This window comes from Lolium rigidum, chromosome 5, assembly GCF_022539505.1.
Source record: "Lolium rigidum isolate FL_2022 chromosome 5, APGP_CSIRO_Lrig_0.1, whole genome shotgun sequence".
NCBI classification, from domain to species: domain Eukaryota; kingdom Viridiplantae; phylum Streptophyta; class Magnoliopsida; order Poales; family Poaceae; genus Lolium; species Lolium rigidum.
The window spans coordinates 56,223,714-56,238,449 of NC_061512.1; positions in this window are offsets into that span (position 1 = coordinate 56,223,714).

The following is a 14,736-nucleotide window of genomic DNA, read 5'->3' on the forward strand; positions in this document are numbered from 1 at the left end:
TTCTGCGGGTTTCAAACAAGGGCTTGGAGAAAACTGAGAAAAAACTAAGGAGCTGGGGAAAACTTAGTACAACTAAGGACCTGAGGGCACGAAAATAGAAATCCCTTCTAATTATGTATCTATCCTAAGGGCTTTAGCTAAACCTTTGAAGACTTGGCACTTCTTATTCATGTTGTTGATGAATAACTGGTGATCCTCGTTGCTTGTTCTTCTCCTCCAACTACATGCCTAAGCTAGAGTGTGTTGCGAGCTATGGGGTGTGAGCTTAGCTATTTACAAGATAGGCTGTGAACTAGGCTGGTGCACATGTACCATGTAATGTGCTAACGTACTATCTAGGTTGGTTTTATGTGCCAGGGGAGATGCATTAAGTGGACAACTAACTCAAAACTTAGAATTCTTGTGACATGACTAATTAGGCATGTCGGTTCGGTAATTGGTTTCTATCCTCTAGCTCAATTTGGATAGTGCCAATGTGTATACGATTTTATATGATTTAAAAGATGGTTTGAGTTTATTACTTGGAAAATTGTTAGTTGTCTTTGTGGGTTAAAGATTTGGTCCTGCTAGCCCTTTATGCCAGTATGGACATTTAAACTTTTTAAAGAGATTTTAGTTTCTTATTTGTGACATGAACTATTCATGTTCATTAGTGCATTTAAGTTTCCGTGGGCTTTAATGAACCCAATTAATTTTTTTGGGAGTTTTCTTAGTTATTAGGTTAAAGATTTTGAGATGAAAAAGACTGTGCTATTACTTTTGTTGCCTGAAGATTTGTTGTCCCTGGTGCCTCTGTTACCTAAGATATTTCTATGATGCCCCTCTTGTTATGTTGCCTATTGATGTATTGGTTCAAAGATGATTTTGAGATGGATGGGAATGCTATACTGCTCCATGTTTCCCCTATTTGCTTTAATATGCTCCCAATAACATTTTATTTGACTTGTGCTTCTAGGAGTTCTTCCTGGAAGTACTACCTCCCGATTCTATAGCAAAATGGATTCACCACTTGGTGAATCAAACATTCTAACATAACATAATGTGTTTGTTTGTGTATGTGTGCAGTTGTGAAGAAGATCATGTGCTGATTATGGAAATGAAGTGGTGCTGGTGGTGTGGATGAAGTGGTGGTTCTGGTTGCGATGGTAGTGTATGTGTACATGGATAGGCTAGATAGGTCTTAGGGTTTTCTATTTCTAGTTTGTATTTTAGGCTATTTCTTTGTTTCTTTTATTTCTGGACAATCCAGTTTATAAATGACTTCATAATGGTTTATAGATGAATAAAGAATTTGTTTGTGAGCATTTTTTGTACCAATTTTGTATTTTTATGGTTTTTATTATTTAGTTATGAATATTTGAATCTAGCCCTTATTATTATTTAAATTCAAATTCAAAATTTGGATTTGGTTATGCATTTACTATATGTATACGATTGTGTTCAAGTTTGAGATTATGTATATATTGTTTGAGATGGTTATTTATTCAAAAAAATTGAATTCAACTTTGACCAAAGTCAAACCTTAGTTTTTAATTAAAAATCTTAGAAAGTCTGTCTATTTGATTTAGGGTTGTCATCACACAAAGTTTTAACACTTAAAGCAATCAATTTAAGTTTTTGAAGTTTTTGTTTACCCATATTTTAGCAAGTTTGAGACTGTGTTGAAATTTGCATTTCAAATCCAAGTGTGTGTGACTCAGGTCAACTTCGGCACTATAGTTTAAATTTGATCATTTTGAATCTTAAAGATAAAAAAAGTTCATGTTTTTAGGTATTTTAGAGATGCATTCTATGCAAATACACAAATTAGACATCTATTCTTCCCAAGATCATATTCTTCGGGGTGTTACAAAATGATATTATGTTATCCTTACAAAGTTACAAAGACAAGAATTGAGAAATTAAAAGGAGGTTGTCAGCCCTCACTGCAAGAGAAGCAACTCCTTATTATGCCATGATGTTTCTTTTTGCACAAAACTATTATGAAAGTAAGAAAAAGTTAACACAAAGACAATTTAACATAATTCAAGTTAAAATAATTAGTGGTCATACCGAGGAACGACGAGGTCAAGTAATCCAAAGGACCGAGAACACCACGTTGCACATATTTTATTTCCATTTATCTTATGCACCCTTACCAAAATAAGATCCACATGCCCAAGTATAAAATAGAAAAATATAAATAAAGATGGAGTTAATAATGGTTACACAACATATCTTGTCATACAAAAAGAATGTACTTTTGTAGCTCGGGCTACATGTAGGCCATTTTTGGAACCTATGAAAATTTCATTTTACACATGTTAAAAACATTCAAAAAAATAGTGTGATGTATACAATGTTGTAATCTACAAGTGTGTAAATTTTCAGAATGAAATATGTTGTATTTTGGGCTCAGCAAAAATAACAAATCTTGATTTCAGCATTGGTGAACAGTAATAAACAATACACTAAAATCTACATTTTATCATTTTTGTGAGATTTTGTTGTTTGTACTAGAGGGCAGAATATAATGTATTTCAATCTGAAAATTTACACACTGATAGTTTACAACATTCTCTACGTCTAGATATATTTTTCGAAATTTTATAAAACTTTGAAATCAAAAGTTTTGAAGTTTGAAAAAACAAAAACAAAACTAGGCTACATGTAGCCCGGGCTACATTTGATGTTTACGGCCATACACAATAATACATACATAGTATATATAAATCAAACTAGCTAGCACTAAGAGCATCTTTAACAAAGCTCGTAAATGCCGTTGGAACTGAATTATTCCGGCGGATTTACGGGTTCAGGCCAAAAGCGGCATAGAACAGTGACTGAATCGGAGGCTCGGCCCGTAAAACTTTCTCGGGGGCCCGAGAAAGTGAGCGTGTGGCCCCTATTTATACAGGCCGCGGAGGGAGGTAGGGTTCCAAAACCCTACTCCCCTCCGCCGCATCCGCTCCTCTGCCTCGAAAAACCCTCGAACTCTGGCGAGGAATTCCGGCCGCTTTGTCGCGCTATCCACTCCGCCACGACCTCCCCTCCGTTCCCAATGGTGCGCGCACGAAGATGCGGTAGGGGAGGCGGCGAGGTCCCGTCCGGCGGCTCGTGTAGCTCGCCGCTTCCGCCGCGCCCCGACAACAGCGACGACGACGCGCCGACGCTTCCCCTCACCGGCGGGAACTGCGTGGAGGCGACGGTGATTGAGCTCTCCACCCTCGTCGTCGCCTAGCCTTTCTCCGACGTGCGTAACCCTCCTGCACCGCGCGTAGAGGCCTAGGTGACTATCTCGGGGCCAAATTTAGATCAAATTAGGAGCAGCCTAGGATTAGATAGTATTTTGGCTATTTCTATGTAAATTATTTAAGAATGTAGCTCGATCGGAGCATCGAACTAGTTCCATTTCGCATGTTCATCGCTAAAAAGTTCCCTCGACGTTTGATTTCTTTTTTTCAGTTCGTCTTTTCGGTTTCTATTCTGCGCCTCGACTAAAATCAACGAAACCGTAAAATTCGGGAGACTAAAATCCAGGTTTTCGGTTCACACTTTTACGAGCACTACTAGAGATCAAGGAAAAAAAGTGCGCTAAACAAAATAGCGTGGCCTTCCAAAATATGCTATGAAGATTATAACGTGCTAATAGCACGCTATTTTACAAAATAGCGTTTCAAAAAAAGTTAAAAAATAATAAATGTAGTATGTATACTAAGGATTTCAGCAACTCAAAAATTATCCACATCACAACGATCAACAAATCACATTGACAATGTCCTGATGGCACTGAAAGACAAAAATTTGTTAGTCCAACAAGTAGACAAGTAGATAACTAATTAACCTGCCAACATGCAAACAATTAAAGAACCAACTACATAGTGGTAATTAATCAAAATGAGATGAAATAGATGGATAATGCATGCGGTCATCATCTAATTCAGAAGAAGAACCGCATACTGCAGCTCATCACAATGAAAAATTAGAAGCAACTTCTTCTTCTTAGGCAGATTGCATCAGCAACTTTTACTCCTTGTGATGTTGATTCTTCTTCTTCTTCAACATGTACGCGTTGTGTGAGGAGGAGTGAGAATTGTCGATGTGCTTCTGTGGTTTCCAACGGATTGAGTGGCTACGGTTAGAATGGGGATTTTAGAAGCTCGTGGGCCAAAAGATCCAAAATAGCTAGTCGGCTGCTCAATTTCCCTGTAAAAATAGCACCGCTACAACGCTATAAAAATAGCGCCGGTATAACGCTACGAAAAATAGCGCGCATAGCGCCGCTAATAGCGTGATTAGCGCCATAGCGAGCCAAATATGCATAGCGTAGCGTTCACTCTCCAAATACGCTATAGCGCCGCTATAATGCCAAAATAGCGCACTATTTTTTTCGTTGCTAGAGATGCTCTGATATATGTTGTGCAGGCGTGCTCCTCATCCTTGTGGCCATTCTCCTGGTGGCATTCGCCAATGCTCTAGCAAGCCAATTCGCGGCTCGACATGCCGGTGTTGACCAGGCACAAGTAAAGGAGATATGCCCTAGAGGCAATAATAAAGTGGTTATTATTTATATCTTTATGTTTATGATAAATGTTTATATATCATGCTATAGTTGTATTAACCGAAACATTAGTACATGTGTGATATGTAGACAACAAGAAGTCCCTAGTATGCCTCTTAAACTAGCTTGTTGATTAATGGATGATTAGTTTCATAATCATGAACATTGGATGTTATTAATAACAAGGTTATATCATTATATGAATGATGTAATGGACACACCCAATTAAGCGTAGCATAAGATCTCGTCATTAAGTTATTTGCTATAAGCTTTCGATACATAGTTACCTAGTCCTTATGACCATGAGATCATGTAAATCACTTATACCGGAAAGGTACTTTGATTACATCAAACGCCACTCGCGTAAATGGGTGGTTATAAAGGTGGGATTAAGTATCCGGAAAGTATGAGTTGAGGCATATGGATCAACAAGTGGGATTTGTCCATCCCGATGACGGATAGATATACTCTGGGCCCTCTCGGTGGAATGTCGCCTAATGTCTTGCAAGCATATGAATAAGTTCATAAGAGACCACATACCACGGTACGAGTAAAGAGTACTTGTCAGATGACGAGGTTGAACAAGGTATAGAGTGATACCGAAGATCAAACCTCGGACAAGTAAAATATCGCGTGACAAAGGGAATTGGTATCGTATGTGAATGGTTCATTCGATCACTAAAGTCATCGTTGAATATGTGGGAACCATTATGGATCTCCAGATCCCGCTATTGGTTATTGGTCGGAGTGAGTACTCAACCATGTCCGCATAGTTCACGAACCGTAGGGTGACACACTTAAAGTTGGATGTTGAAATGGTAGTACTTGAATATGGAATGGAGTTCGAATATTTGTTCGGAGTCCCGGATGAGATCCCGGACATCACGAGGAGTTCCGGAATGGTCCGGAGAATAAGATTCATATATAGGATGTCATTTTATGTGAATTAAAATGATCCGAAAGGTTCTACGGAAGGTTCTAGAAGGTTCTAGAAAAGTCCGGAAGAAATAAGGATGGAAGGTGGAGTCCCGCAGGGACTCCACCCACCTTGGCCGGCCAACCTAAGGGAGGAGGAGTCCCAAGTGGACTCCCCACCATGGTGGCCGGCCACCCCACCAAGGAAAGGGGGGAGTCCCACTCCCCCTAGGTTTGGACACTTGGAAGGTTTTTGTTGGGGTCTTATTCGGACTCTTTGACCTAAACCTTGGGGCCTCCACCTATATAAAGAGGGGAGAGAGGGGCTGGCCGGCCACTCAAGCCACCACCATGGCCGCACCCCTCAAGGGTGCCCTAGCCGGCGCCCCTCTCCCCAAACCCTAGCGGTCTCTCTCCTCCACCATATCCCGCACGCTTAAGTGAAGCTCCGCCGGATTTCTCCACCACCACCGACACCACGCCGTCGTGCTGTGGATTCAAGAGGAGCTACTACTTCCGCTGCCCGCTGGAACGGGGAGGTGGACGTCGTCTTCATCAACAACCGAACGTGTGACCGAGTACGGAGGTGCTGCCCGTTCGTGGCGCCGGAACCGATCGTGATCAAGATCTTCTACGCGCTTTTGCAAGCGGCAAGTGAACGTCTACCGCAGCAACAAGAGCCTCATCTTGTAGGCTTTGGAATCTCTTCAAGGGTGAGACTCGATACCCCCTCGTTGCTACCGTCTTCTAGATTGCATCTTGGCTTGGATTGCGTGTTCGCGGTAGGAAAATTTTTGTTTTCTATGCAACGTTATCCTACAGGTGGTATCGCAGCCGTGTCTATGCATAGATGGTTGCACGAGTAGAACACAATGGTTTTGTGGGCGTTGATGCTCTTGTTATCTTTAGTTTGAGTACTTTGCATCTTTGTGGCATAGTGGGATGAAGCGGCCCGACTAACTTTACATGACCGCGTTCATGAGACTTGTTCCTCGTTCGACATGCAACTTGTATTGCATAAGAGGCTTTGCGGGTGTCTCGTCTCTCCTACTATAGTGAAGATTCAATTTACTCTTCTATTGACAACATTAGTATCACCGTTGTGGTTCATGTTCGTAGGTAGATTAGATCTCTCTCGAAAACCCTAAACCACGTAAAATATGCAAACCAAATTAGAGACGTCTAACTTGTTTTTGCAGGGTTTGGTGATGTGATATGGCCATAATGTGATGATGAATATGTATGAGATGATCATTATTGTATTGTGGCAACCGGCAGGAGCCTTATGGTTGTCTTTAAATTTCATGTTGAGTAGTATTTCAAAGTAGTTGTAATAGTTGCTACATGAGGTGAACAACCATGAAGACGGCGCCATGAACCTTGACGCTACGCCGACGATGATGGAGATCATGCCCGAAGATGATGAAGATCATGTCCGTGCTTTGGAGATGAAGATCAAAGGCGCAAAGACAAAAGGGCCATATCATATCACATATGAACTGGCAGTGATGTTAATCCTTTATGCATCTTATTTTGCTTAGATCGCGACGGTAGCATTATAAGATGATCCCTCACATTAATATCAAGATAATAAAGTGTTCTCCCTCGTATGCACCGTTGTAACAGTTCGTCGTTTCGAAGCATCTCGTGATGATCGGATGTGATAGACTCAACGTTCACATACAACGGGTGTAAGCCATGTTGCACACGCAGTAATACTTGGGTTTGCTTGACGAGCCCGGCATGTACGTGACATGGCCTCGGGACAACGGAAACCGAAAGGTTTAACACGAGTCATATGGATGATATGATCAACATGTTGATGTTCACCATTGAAGCTACATCATCTCACGTGATGATCGGTTTTGGTGTAGTGGATTTGGATCGTGTACCACTTAACAACTATGAGGGATGTTGTATTAAGTGGGAGTTCATTAGTAATTAGATTAAAACATGAACTAATTATCATAAACTTAGTCCGAGTAGTATTTTGAATTAATTTTGTAGTATTGGCATCCGTTTTCTACCATGCGCTAGTCTTGTTATTGAGATAGAAATACTCGTTAAAATCCGACAAGAAACTTTACTGGATTGGTACCGTATTGTTAAAAGAATCAAGAAATGATTAAGTCCTATTGCAAACTTTTAGTAAACCTCACATTGTTGATTCAGAGAGCTATGGTTTCAATTAGTACCTAAAGTTATCTTGTCTCCGTGAAACTTGAAGTTCAAATCTGTTTGAAAAGTAAGGAGCTGAAAATTTAGTTTTCAGAAATAATCAAGGTATGAGATATATATGATATCTAAGACCTTATTGCAAGATGATAGAATATAATTTGGTGAGACTACATAAACTCATAAGTTTTATGGGAATGTACGAAGATTGAAGACGCAAGGCGTCCCAATCCTCCAACTATTGGGGCACTAATAATATTCGCATATCCATGAAGTTATCATCCTTAGTATGCACCGTTGCTAAGACTCGTCGTTTCGAAGCATCACGTGATGATCGGGTGTGATAGATTCTACGTGTGCATACAACGGGTACAAGCCAGATTTGCACATGCGAATACCAAGGTTAAAACTTTATGAGCCTAGCATGTACAGACATGGTCTCATAAAGTCATCATGATACAATGGATAAAATTATGAGTGAAATTGTTCATCATATTACAAGGTTACTAATAGTGAAATCCGGAACACTTATCATATGATGATCAACTTCAAAGTAAGAACCTCAAGGTTATTGGTATTTGACCAACAAACCTAGAAGTTAATGATGTTGAAGTGTTTTCTCGAATAATGAGGAAAGCTAAAAGAGAAACTGCAAAAGATATTTTGGCAAAAAGAAAAGAAAAGACTAGAAAGTCTAGCTCAGGTGTATATAAATGATATACATGTTATGGTTGTATTCCTAGTTAAGTCACACTATGAAATTCTTGGGTATTAGTACTATATTGGTTGGTATGAAGTGTCATACAAAACAACGCAATACAAGAATACAATGGCCTAAGTGATCGACAAGGAATATGATAGGAATGCACGACCGGAACAAAATAAAGTGTTATTATGTTCGTTGTTAGCATTCTATCTAGCCCTTAGAATTTATAATAAAGAACTTAATAATTGTTATTTTGCTCTGGTCAAATGAAAACAATGAGTTGTTCAAATTATGACATTACTCCATGTATGATGGATAAGTTATTATAAATCTTAATGGAGAAAAACACATACATAACACTGACACTAAAATGCCATAAGGCAAATGATTTGAATTCCACTTATTTGTGGAACCGCCATTTAGGTCATGTTAGAAAGGAATGCATGAAGGAACTCCATGCAAATGGATTTTTGGAGTCATTTGATTTTTGAATCATTTGGCGCTTGCAAATCTTTTCTAAAAAGAATGACTAAAATACCGTTCATAGGCCAAGAGTTGAACGGGCAACTAACTTAGTGGAAACATACATGCTGATGTATGTGGTTCACTGGGCATAGTTGTGTGCGGGAGATTCTTCTACTTCATAAAAACTTCCAACAATGAATTGAGTATATATATATATGGATATATTCAATAAGGAAGAAGTTTGAAACATTTGAATGGATTCAAATAAATTTCAGTATGAAGTGGAAATCATCGTTATAGAAATCGAATATCTATGATTGGATCATGGTGGAAATATTTGAATTATGAGTTTTAGCGAACATCTAAGAGAGTTATGAAATTGTTCTACAACTTACGTTTCTTGGAGTATCATAGTGATGATGAAGTATCCAAGAGATATATCCAAACTTTGTTGGATCAATGATGAGATAAAATATTGATGCCATTATATTTTTGTGGATTATGCTTTAGTGACTACCGCTTTTACACCGAATAGAGCATCATCATGATCCGTTGAAATGACACCATACAAGTTATGGCATGGGTATAAACCCTAATAGTCAACCAAAATCGGATGAATGTCTTTGTTGGTTATCCCGGAGATTTAATTGGGAATTCTTCCCACGAGACAAAGACAAAAGTGTTTGTCAATGTTTCTTATTTCCGAGAAATTGTTTCGAGTGAAGTATTTGAGTGGGAGGACAATATAATTTGATAAGGTTTATGAACCTGAGCATAATGATCAGAGTAGCGCAGCATCGGAATTGGTTTCGGAAGCGGCCACGACGATCATGGCTCTTATGACTACAAAGTGTTTTAGCCATGGAGATCGAAGTACATATTGAACCTTGTAGGTATGGTTTACTTTGTGATCAAATAAATGATTTGTGGACAAAGGATTGATTTTGAACAATGATAAACCAACTACAAAACAAAGAAGTTATGATGGGCCCTAACTCCGTTAAAATGGCCATGCGCCATGAAATCCAAGATAGATGAATACTTTATGAAAGTAAATGGATCTATGAAATTGATAGATTTGGATGAAATATCCTTGAAGAAAGCTTGACTTATCGAAAAATTGTTTACGACAAAGTTCAAAGAGTTGAATACGATAAGATTAGATCTTCCGTAGCAATGCTTATAGTCTATGTGGATTATTCTAGTAATCACTACATATTTCTTTTATGAGATATGCTAGTAGGATGGCAAAATACACTACTTAACAGAAGTATGTATACAAGATACAACCAAGAGTTTTGCTGGTCCGTGGAATACTAGATAGGTATACAAGCTTCAATTGGATGAAGTAATTATCACGGAGTTGAAATCTTCACCAGATGAAATAGTCAAAGAGTTTTTGATTTCATCAGAGACGATGACGAGGCTTGCATTTGCAAGAAATTAAGTGGGAGCGCTAAGACACATTTATAATACTTTATGTAGGTGACATATAGTTGGTTATAAATTATGTAATTATATACTTGATTAAATAGGTTTCATTGAGAATTAACTTCAATGAAAGGATATGGATTGAAACAAATTTAGTGTCAAGATCTATGAAGATAGATTGAAACACATAAATAAGTTTAAGTCAAAGTACATATGATGGATATTGAAGTAGTTCAATATAGAAATATTAAGAAAATGTTCTTGTCATGTGAAGGTTTAACAAGACTTGAGTGTATCTGACACTCAATGAGTAAAAACACATGAGTGATTATAGATCACGAATAATATGTATACAATCAGATATCATGTGCTATAAAGTGTTATGAGCATATACCAGAATGATTCATATGATGATCATTGGACGACAGTAAGAATATCCTTGAGTACTTTAGAAGAACTAAGGATATATATATATATATATTTTTGTATGAAGAAATGACAAACAAATCGCTGTAAGGTGTTACACCGATATTGGTTTTGTCACATATAAAATATAATTTCAATCTCAAATTAGACTAAGTATTGTTTAAAAGGTAGCACAATGAGGTAGAAGTTGTCTATGCTAGATTTAGAAGAGTTCTAAATATTGTGACAGATTCTACAAAAGAAGGCAGAGTATGTCATTATTTTGACAATGACAAAGGATGTTAAGTCAAGAGGTTCTTTGAGAACTTGGTGTAGTTCCGACGGAGTTAGAACTTTGAAGCTATATTGTGTGTGACAATATTAGTGACATATTTTAGACAGCGGAATTAAGGTTCCACCGGAAGATCAAACATATTTAATGCCAACTCATTTGGAAATGAGTGATGCGTTGAGACGCAAATGAATTACAAAATACATACGTTTCGAGCGTGTCGGATCCGATGACTAAAAACCTCTCCCGTGAGCAATACATGATAAAGCACCGAAGGCCAAGGTGTTATATCTTTACAAATGTAAACTAGATTATTGACTCTAGTGCAAGTGGGAGACTAAAGGAGATATGCCCTAGAGGCAATAATAAAGTGGTTATTATTTATATCTTTATGTTTATGATAAATGTTTATATATCATGCTATAGTTGTATTAACCGAAACATTAGTACATGTGTGATATGTAGACAACAAGAAGTCCCTAGTATGCCTCTTAAACTAGCTTGTTGATTAATGGATGATTAGTTTCATAATCATGAACATTGGATGTTATTAATAACAAGGTTATATCATTATATGAATGATGTAATGGACACACCCAATTAAGCGTAGCATAAGATCTCGTCATTAAGTTATTTGCTATAAGCTTTCGATACATAGTTACCTAGTCCTTATGACCATGAGATCATGTAAATCACTTATACCGGAAAGGTACTTTGATTACATCAAACGCCATCGCGTAAATGGGTGGTTATAAAGGTGGGATTAAGTATCCGGAAAGTATGAGTTGAGGCATATGGATCAACAATGGGATTTGTCCATCCCGATGACGGATAGATATACTCCGGGCCCTCTCGGTGGAATGTCGTCTAATGTCTTGCAAGCATATGAATAAGTTCATAAGAGACCACATACCACGGTACGAGTAAAGAGTACTTGTCGGAGACGAGGTTGAACAAGGTATAGAGTGATACCGAAGATCAAACCTCGGACAAGTAAAATATCGCGTGACAAAGGGAATTGGTATCGTATGTGAATGGTTCATTCGATCACTAAAGTCATCGTTGAATATGTGGGAACCATTATGGATCTCCGAGATCCCGCTATTGGTTATTGGTCGGAGTGAGTACTCAACCATGTCCGCATAGTTCACGAACCGTAGGGTGACACACTTAAAGTTGGATGTTGAAATGGTAGTACTTGAATATGGAATGGAGTTCGAATATTTGTTCGGAGTCCCGGATGAGATCCCGGACATCACGAGGAGTTCCGAATGGTCCGGAGAATAAGATTCATATATAGGATGTCATTTTATGTGAATTAAAATGATCCGAAGGTTCTACTGAAGGTTCTAGAAGGTTCTAGAAAAGTCCGGAAGAAATAAGGATGGAAGGTGGAGTCCCGGAGGGACTCCACCCACCTTGGCCGGCCAACCTAAGGGAGGAGGAGTCCCAAGTGGACTCCCCACCATGGTGGCCGGCCACCCCACCAAGGAAAGGGGGGAGTCCCACTCCCCTAGGTTTGGACACTTGGAAGGTTTTTGTTGGGGTCTTATTCGGACTCTTTGACCTAAACCTTGGGGCCTCCACCTATATAAAGAGGGGGAGAGAGGGGCTGGCCGGCCACTCAAGCCACCACCATGGCCGCACCCCTCAAGGGTGCCCTAGCCGGCGCCCTCTCCCCAAACCCTAGCGGTCTCTCTCCTCCACCATATCCCGCACGCTTAAGTGAAGCTCCGCCGGATTTCTCCACCACCACCGACACCACGCCGTCGTGCCGTGGATTCAAGAGGAGCTACTACTTCCGCTGCCCGCCGGAACGGGGAGGTGGACGTCGTCTTCATCAACAACCGAACGTGTGACCGAGTACGGAGGTGCTCGCCCGTTCGTGGCGCCGGAACCGATCGTGATCAAGATCTTCTACGCGCTTTTGCAAGCGGCAAGTGAACGTCTACCGCAGCAACAAGAGCCTCATCTTGTAGGCTTTGGAATCTCTTCAAGGGTGAGACTCGATACCCCCTCGTTGCTACCGTCTTCTAGATTGCATCTTGGCTTGGATTGCGTGTTCGCGGTAGGAAATTTTTTGTTTTCTATGCAACGTTATCCTACAACAAGGAGGACGAGGTGACGCTGAGATGATAACTTGGGTGTGTCGAGGTGACTGTAAGGGCTTGATTGGTTGCTCGCATGGGAATTTTCCCGTATATCTTTTTGGCCCGCTGGATGTCATATGAGGTGAAACGAAGGCTGGGCCTGATTGTGCACTATGTTTGGATGGTAACAAAAATTTATTGTGCAGTTTCGACCCAGTGATTGATTGGCAACAATGTGCGCTGTGTTGGCTGACGAGGGAAGAAGTGGATGACGAGGGAAGAAGATGTTATTACCTCCCCCTTCATAAGGATGCTCTTACCCCTACCTAGCCATTACGAAGATAGTAGGAAGCACTAAAGATAACACACATGATTAGCTAAATGCACAACCTAATCACCATAGCCAGGGCTTAGAAAGACGCTCTGAGCAAAAGCAAGGAAGTTCCAGGGTGCTATAAGCCCGTGGAACCCCTTGATCAAAAGGAAGGAAGTTCCAGGGCAATTTAATCCCTAAAACTCCTTGATCAAACACTAGACAATGTCTTGTACCCATAAGTTCTGAAGCACCACTACAACTAAAGATAGACGGAATAAACAGACAGCTAATAGGAGGGCCGCCGCCTAGCCGTGATCGGGGCAAGTGTAGAGCCTAGCGGTACATCAGTCCGCCTTGTAGATGATCATCTTCAAGGCGAAGGCCTGCATCTTGATCTCCACGTCGTCGTCGTAGTGGAGATCGCACTTATAGAGCACATGTGCCCAGTTTCGGCCGAAGACGACCTGCCCACCACGGTAGGTGACCTGCACCCACTCGTCGCAGAACCGGTAGGCAGGGAAGGCCACACTGCGAGGCAGTGGGATCTTGATCAACTCGCGGAACGCGCCCTGGAACCATGGCGGGACGATGAGCATGTGGAGGTCGTCCGTGTTGAGCTGGACTTAGAACCTCCGGGGGATGAGGGCCCTGGCGATGTGTCCTAGCTTAGGCTGACAACCAACGGTGTGAGGTGGCATGAGCACCGCCTCCACCCTCCCTGGCACCATCGGCTTCAGAGCGTTCATCCACCGATTGATCGAGGACGATGTTGTCCTGGTAGCCTGGTGGAGGAAACTACCCTTTGCCGACCATGTCGCACTCAAGCTTCACGACCTAGGCAGGTAAGAAACTTTGTGTAAGTGCCATGATCAACATGTATGCCACTGCCAATCTGTTGATCACCTTCCTGGCCATGAGCAAGAACATGATCAACACTATGCAACTATGTCATTGTGTTGATCACCATCCAAAGCCTGAGCAAGAGAATGATCAAAACTATGGCATTGCCATTCTGTTCACCACCATCCAGAGCATGATCAACACTATGGCACTTCCATTGTGTTCATCAGCATCCCGACCATGCCCAAGAGCACAGACAAAACTATGGCACTTCCATTGTATTGTTCACCTTCCAGATCATGCCCATGAGCATGATCAACACTACGACAGTGCCATGCTCAATCTTGCCACATCATCAGACAAATGCACAAGAGCATGATCAACATCTATGCAACTATGTAAGTTTTGTCTAATTTCCCAATTTAGAGTGTGCAGTCGTTTCACAACGACACAAAAGCACTTCCCAAATTGGGAACATTTACATTGTGCATGCAACACCTCGAGAAGAAACCCTAATACACATGCATTTTAGCCCTAACATCGTACGGCCATTCGCCGGAC